We start from the raw sequence: 6956 nt of genomic DNA, 5'->3' as shown, positions 1-6956 counted from the left end.
GAAAAAGTTTGCAGCATCTTGCATCCAATTTACTACACACTGATCCATAATTGTATTTACTTGGACACATCAATAACACTGAAATTATAGGGAAAAAATGGCTTAAGGGTATAAAACATGGTGATTTATGTTCAAATTGCAGTTTGAACACCGCACTTGCAGTTGTAAATTACACACTAGGGGGTTATTTATCAAAATTAGATTTTTTTTAAGTAAAAAAAGTCAGACCACACTAGAATCCACCATTTGACCTTATTTATCATCAAAAAAAAAACTTAATAAAATCGGTTTGGAAAAAAACGTGAAAACATTTTTTGCGAAGAAAATCTACTCAGGTTTTTTGTCCAAAATGCTCTAATTTTTCGTGAAATCATTCGAAACCCCGTCATTTTGGGATTTTTTGCTGAAACTCAGCGCAGACCATGATATCTTCAAATTTAAAATTAGACCTTTTTTTCGAGAAGTTTTAATGGTAAATTAAGGGGATTTGGGTTTGGGAATTAAAGTGAGAAAAATGTAAGTTTTAGTAAATAACACCCTTAGTTTTATTCTTAAAGAGATTGGAAGGGCACTTCTTACAGAGAAATTTGGGGATGGTATTCCAGAGGAAAGGAGCACGAGATAAAAAAAAGGTTTAAGACTAGAGTTGCCAGTGGATATGGATGGTATGAAAAGAAGGTGACTCTGAGAGGAGAGGATATTGCAAGGAAAGTACAGCAAGACAAGTGAAGAAATGCCGTGAGGAGGAGAGGAGTGAATGCCTTTGAATGTTAGCAGAAGGATTCTACATGTTATCCTTTGCTTAACAGGCAGCCATGTTAAAAATTTTACTTGGGTTTGAACAGGTTCCCTCTTAGAAGAGAGAAGGAGGATCCTAGTAGCAGAGTTTAAGACAGATTGCAGGGGAAAGAAGTGGGAGACCAGTTAATAGGAGACTGCAATAGTCTAAACAGGATAGAATAATGGCAGGCATTTGTCTTTTTGCTGTTATTTGTTAAGCAGAGGGGCATATCTTGGCAATATTGTGGAGGGAAAAGTGTCAGGTTTTGGCAGTAGTATAAATATGATTAGAGTAAGAGAGACACTGGTCAAAGATGGCCCCTAGCAGTCTGCAGAATTAACAGGGTTAGTGGTCATGCTCTCAATAATAATGTTCAAAGGAAGAGAGGGGCTAGGATTAGGTGGGAAGACCATGAGCTCATTTTGAGTCAGGTTGAGCTTGAGGTGGTGTTGGTTCATCCAGGCAAAGATACTGTAGCTAGTAGTCAGTTTGTGGTCTGGGTCTAAACATCAGTGGTTAGTGAAGGGGTATCTAAATATATCTGGATGTCATCGGCATACAGGTTATATTTTAGGCCAAATTAAGATATAAAGTCACCTAAAGGGAGAGTATACAAGGAGAACAGCAGAGGGTCAACTACAGAACCTTGAGGCACCCCCATACTAAGCGAACCGAGGAAGAGGGTTTGTTAGCAAAAGTAACAGGGAAGAAGCCATCAGAAAGGTAGGAAGAGAACCAAGATGCCGCTCAATCTCGCATACCAAGTGTATAATTTGCATTAGAACTAGTGATGTATAAATTTATTCGTCAGGTGCAAATTCGCAGCGAATGTGCGTGCTTTGCCGCTGGCGAATAAATTTGCGAATTTGCAGAGAAAATTCGCCATAGTTGAACAAGCCGGCAACAGTTAATGGATGCCCATTGACTTTAATGGGCACTGGCATCAACTTTGCCACCAGCACCCATTTTGATGTCGACTAATTGTCGCTGGCATCAAAATTGGTGTTTTGATAAATTTGCGAAATTCGTGGCGAAGCAAAACTGGACAAATTCACCCATCACTAATTAGAACAGAATGGTCAACATCAAAAACAGAAGATAAGGCCCTCAGAATAAGAATAGAGTAATGTTATTTGACCTTTGCAGCCCTACATAAGGCAGTATACATAAGGCAGAGTGTGGAGGTCGAAAACCAGACTGCATGGGTTCCAGTAGATTATGGGTGCAGAGAAATTTACAAAAACTAGAAAACACAAAACTTTTGAGAGGTTTAAGGGCAGAGTAGAGTCAGGCAGTAGTTAGATATACAGGATGGGTCCAATGTTGCCTTTTTAAGAATAGGTTTGACACAGGCCTTTTTAACTAATGAGGAGAAACTAACAGAAGTTAACAAGGAATTGAATATATGAGTAAGTGCTGGAGTGAGAACAGCATTTTAGTAGTACAGTCGAGGGCATGGATTCATATTAGCACGTTGTAGGTGGAGTGGACAGCAGATGTTTTGAGACTTCAGACTCAGTTACAAGATCAAAGGAGAATATTGGTATCTGAACAGTGGGAAATTGTTTGTGAATCCACTTTGCTTTAAAATAAGTCAGCAAAATCATAGGGTGTATGTTCAGATGTCAGTGATTCATTTATAGAGGGATTGGACTGTAAAATTCAGCCATGTAAACATATATGGGGGAATGTAATAAAAGTCACAAAGAGCAAAACAATTGGCACAAATAAGAATAAAAATCTGCATTTCACAATGTTATATTCTTCCTGAAATTGTATTGCATTGCAAATATTAGCAATGCAAAAAGTTTGTTCCTACATTGACTTTATTGCAAGTTTTTCTACTTGAATGAATTTTATTGTGGACATACAAATTTGTGTTTTGGTTCTGAGAAATAATAATCATTGGTTGCATAATTTATTAATGCAGTTGTCAAATTCTGCTTCCAGTCACACACTTGTCATGCAGGAGGCCACCTCTACAGTAGCTGAACTGACACATACCTGAAAAATGAATATGCTGATTTTTGATTTACACATAGCAAAATGAGGCTATTTATATTGGCATGTCTTCTCTTAATGTGTTTCCCAAACTAGTACATTATTATCAACAATACAAATATGACCTGTCTTTTTTAATAAAAATGTCAGAGAGCTTTCAGATTCCTATGCATCCTCCTATTCTTTGTAAACAGTTGAGACCTTGATAGATAGACCCTTCAGATGTGCCAGCTGTTAGGAGTGTTTCAGATACATGTCTTGAAGCTCCTTCTGGTTAATTGGTTTATGGCCTTAATTTTTGACTAACAAATTCATCACACAACATTTTGCAGCCTTCGTGGTGCTAACTCTTTTCACATCATGTCTCTGGGAATGGTATTTTTGATTGTGCTGACATTAGCTCTATAAAGCCTGAATATTTTACAACTCGAGCTCAAACAAATGGCATGATTCATTACTGCGTAAGTTTAAATTGTTGCTTTGAGAGAGAACTTCCATAATCATTTGTATATTTACCTATCTAAGCAAGAAGTGATATATACTGTTTTGACTATATTTCCTGAATAAGCAATACGGATTCTGTCTGAATAAAGTTTTCTTTCTATTAATCCTTTTCTATCACATAGCCTTGATATTTATTGCCATAAATGTAAGGTTAATGCACCCTTGCTGGCAAACAGGCATTTTGCTGTGTTCCAACAGGGAAATTAAGAATGTGATTGGTGTTAAAATTTACTGACAGTTGCTAAAGAAAATAGACGAAAAAAGAATCTGGGCAAATTGTCCATTTTTTGCATTGGGACATCTTTGTACTATGTAAGTACTTTTTGTTGATGTCAATGTCATTTTATATAATAGCCAGTGTAAAAAATACAGGATTTGCTGATGTGCTGCTTAATGGCAGAACAGATAAATATAAAGTTGATAGAATTTAATGGGGTCTATGGAGGGTTGACTCCTTTTGTATGAATCTCCTCTTCCTTAAAGGGCACCTAGCACTATTGTAATGCTTCACTTGTGGGAGTTACAGACTGATAATGAAAAAATATGAAGGCAATAGCAAAACATATACCAGATGGATGGAGTATAATATACCCATTTTTAAATAAACACAATACATAGCGGGCCCATTTACTAAAATTGGAATTCCTATTTTTTTCACAAATCAAATTATTTTCTCTAAAAATAGTTTTTATTAATCCCTCTAAAACTCTAAAAATTCTAGATATAGAATATAGTATGTATATTGGCGAGCAGTGGTGACTCGGAGGAAGAACAGAACGCATCTGAGAAGGATCTTGTAGATAACAAGTTGTCTAATTCTGGGCAGTGTCATTCTGTGGCTACTAAAGCAAATAAAGTCTTGCATAAAAAAAGGCATTAACTCAAGGGATGAAAACATAATTATGCCTCTTTATAGGTCCCTGGTGAGGCCTCATCTGGAGTATGCAGTGCAGTTTTGGACTCAAGTCCTTAAGAGGGATATAAATGAGCTGGAGAGAGTGCAGAGAAGTGCAACTAAATTGGTTAGATGGATGGAAGACTTAAATTATGAGGGTAGTCTGTCAAGGTTGGGGTTGTTTTCTCTGGAAAAAAGGCGCTTGTGAGGGACATGATTACACTTTACAAGTACATTAGAGGACAATTTTTACTCATAAAGTGGATCACTGTACCAGAGGCCACCCCTTCAGACTAGAAGAAAAGAACTTTCATTTGAAGCAACGTAGGGGGTTCTTCACAGTCAGGACAGTGAGGTTGTGGAATGCACTGCCGGGTGATGTTGTGATGGCTGATTCAGTTAATGCCTTTAAGAGTGGCTTGGATGATTTTTTGGACAGACATAATATCAAAGGCTATTGTGATACTAAACTCTATAGTTAGTATAGGTATGGGTATATAGAATTTATGTGAAAGTATGGAGGGGTGTGTGTATGGATGCTGGGTTTTCATTTGGAGGGGTTAATGATGGACTTTGTCTTTTTTCAACCCGATTTAACTATGTAACTATGTAACTATCTACCCGTACAACACAGCAGGATTTTCCAGATACCGACAAAACACCAGAGGGAGGAGGCATGCAAGGTACAGACGGGGAGGCCAGAATCACCTCAAGAGGAAAAGTACAGGGAAGACACCCATGCCATGGAATGAGAATGCAGGGAAAGTAATTTATTTTTCCAAATACCAGCTTAGCTTACAGCAGGTGATGTGATCTCGGGGTCTATCTTTTGTACCGTCAGTGACCACTCAGATTTAGCAATGTGGTGGATAACTATAAATTTACATGTTCACTCAACCTAAAGGAACATTTTAAACATATTAGGCTTAACCCTATATCAGAAGAGAATGTAAGTTCACTACTTGGAGTTAAAATGACTTTGACCCTGGTACAGCCAATACATCCTTACGTACCTTTTCTAGGATGCTGAATGAGTCTACAAATCATTTACCAAAAATGATTGGGCACAGGGGTAATTTGACAAAGGATGAAAGGGCTATTTTAAAAAAATTACGGGAAAGGACTGATATTATAATTAAAACTGCTAAAAAGGGTGGAGCCATAGTAGTTTTGGATTATCAATACTAAAAGAATGAACCATTGTCACAATTATCTGATGCAAATTGTTATCAGTGCTTGACTTTTGATCCCACTATTAAATTCCAATCACAGTTGAATAAAATTTTGGACGATGCCTGTAAGAGGCTGGATATCAGAACGATCAAAGGGAGGCGTTGTATGTGGAGTATCCGGTAAGACCTGTCATATATTCCTTGCCTAAGATTCATAAAAATCTGACACATCCACCAGGGAGGCCTATAATTTCTGCAGTGGGATGTACGTGGATTCATTGTTGCAACCTTTGGTAAGGGAAATTGGTTCATACGTGCAAGACACCACGGATTTCTTACAGGTTATAGATAGTGTTGTCTCTAAAGATTTGTTCTTTATTTTTGTTACTATGGACGTTAATAGTCTGTATACCTGTATAACACATGGTGAGGGCATAGAAGCCACCAGGGACTTAATGACCAGCAATGCATTATATAAGGGACCACCAGAGGAGGTTATACTAACACTATTGGAATTTATATTAAGTAGGAACTACTTCAAATTTGAGACCCAAATTTTCCTCCGGCTCCTAGGGACCACTATGGGCTTCAATATGCTAATGCTTTTATGCATAAATATGATGTACAACATATCATCATTTGTTTCATAAATATGGGGGTCTCTATAGATGTTATATTGATGACCTGTTTTTCTTATGGTTTGGGCCGGAGCAGAATCTGTTAAGTCTTGTGGAGGACCTAAATAAGCTACCTACAACTATTAGATTTACATTACACTATGACTTTAGGTTGATTCAGTTTTTGGATATAATGATATACAAGGATCTGAACCTTGCAAAATTGCAAACAAAAGTTTATCAGAAGCCAACTGACAGGAACACTTTACTCCATTATAGCAGCAGCCACCCAAGACATCTTTTGAACTCACTCCCTAGGTCACAGATGTTATGGGTAATACAGATCACTAGTGATGAACAAAAGATAATGGTTGCTTTAAAAAAATTGCAGAAAAATTGATCAATGAGACCAAACAATGCCTTGACCGTAGATCCCGTAACGTAGTCTACTGTATATTAAATGCCCATGTGGACTTATATACTGTGGGAAAACTAATAGACAACTGAGGGAGCGTATTCGTATGCATCGTGCCACGATAAGGACGTCATTGGTTTCCAAACCAAAACAGAATGTCAAACAAGATTTATCCAAACAGCCTGTAGCACAGCATTGGCTGCACGCTAAACATTCAGCATCATCTAATGTATGCCGATTGATTGCATTCTGGACCCCCCTAAGAGGGGAATATTGATCGGATATTACTTCAAAGAGAAGCTTTCTGGACTTTTGAGCTGGACTGTGTGGCCCCTAGGGGACTTAATGGGGCAATACAATTGAATTGCTTTTTATCCACAGATTAGTTGTTATGATTCAAGTATAGAGATGGATAATCTCCTCTTGCGCTTGCTGAATACTCGCTATCAATATTAGGTTATTTAACTTATTTTGCTATATCTGTTGCTAATTTCTTTAACTGGGTGAATTCATATCTAGGGCAATGAGTAACTTCTTAACATGAGGATGTGTAGGTACATCATGTTGGCTG

Source organism: Xenopus laevis, chromosome 1S, assembly GCF_017654675.1.
Source record: "Xenopus laevis strain J_2021 chromosome 1S, Xenopus_laevis_v10.1, whole genome shotgun sequence".
In the NCBI taxonomy this organism is placed as follows: Eukaryota; Metazoa; Chordata; class Amphibia; order Anura; family Pipidae; genus Xenopus; species Xenopus laevis.
The sequence above is the reverse complement of the archived record's forward strand: the minus strand, read 5'-3'. Positions refer to the sequence as shown.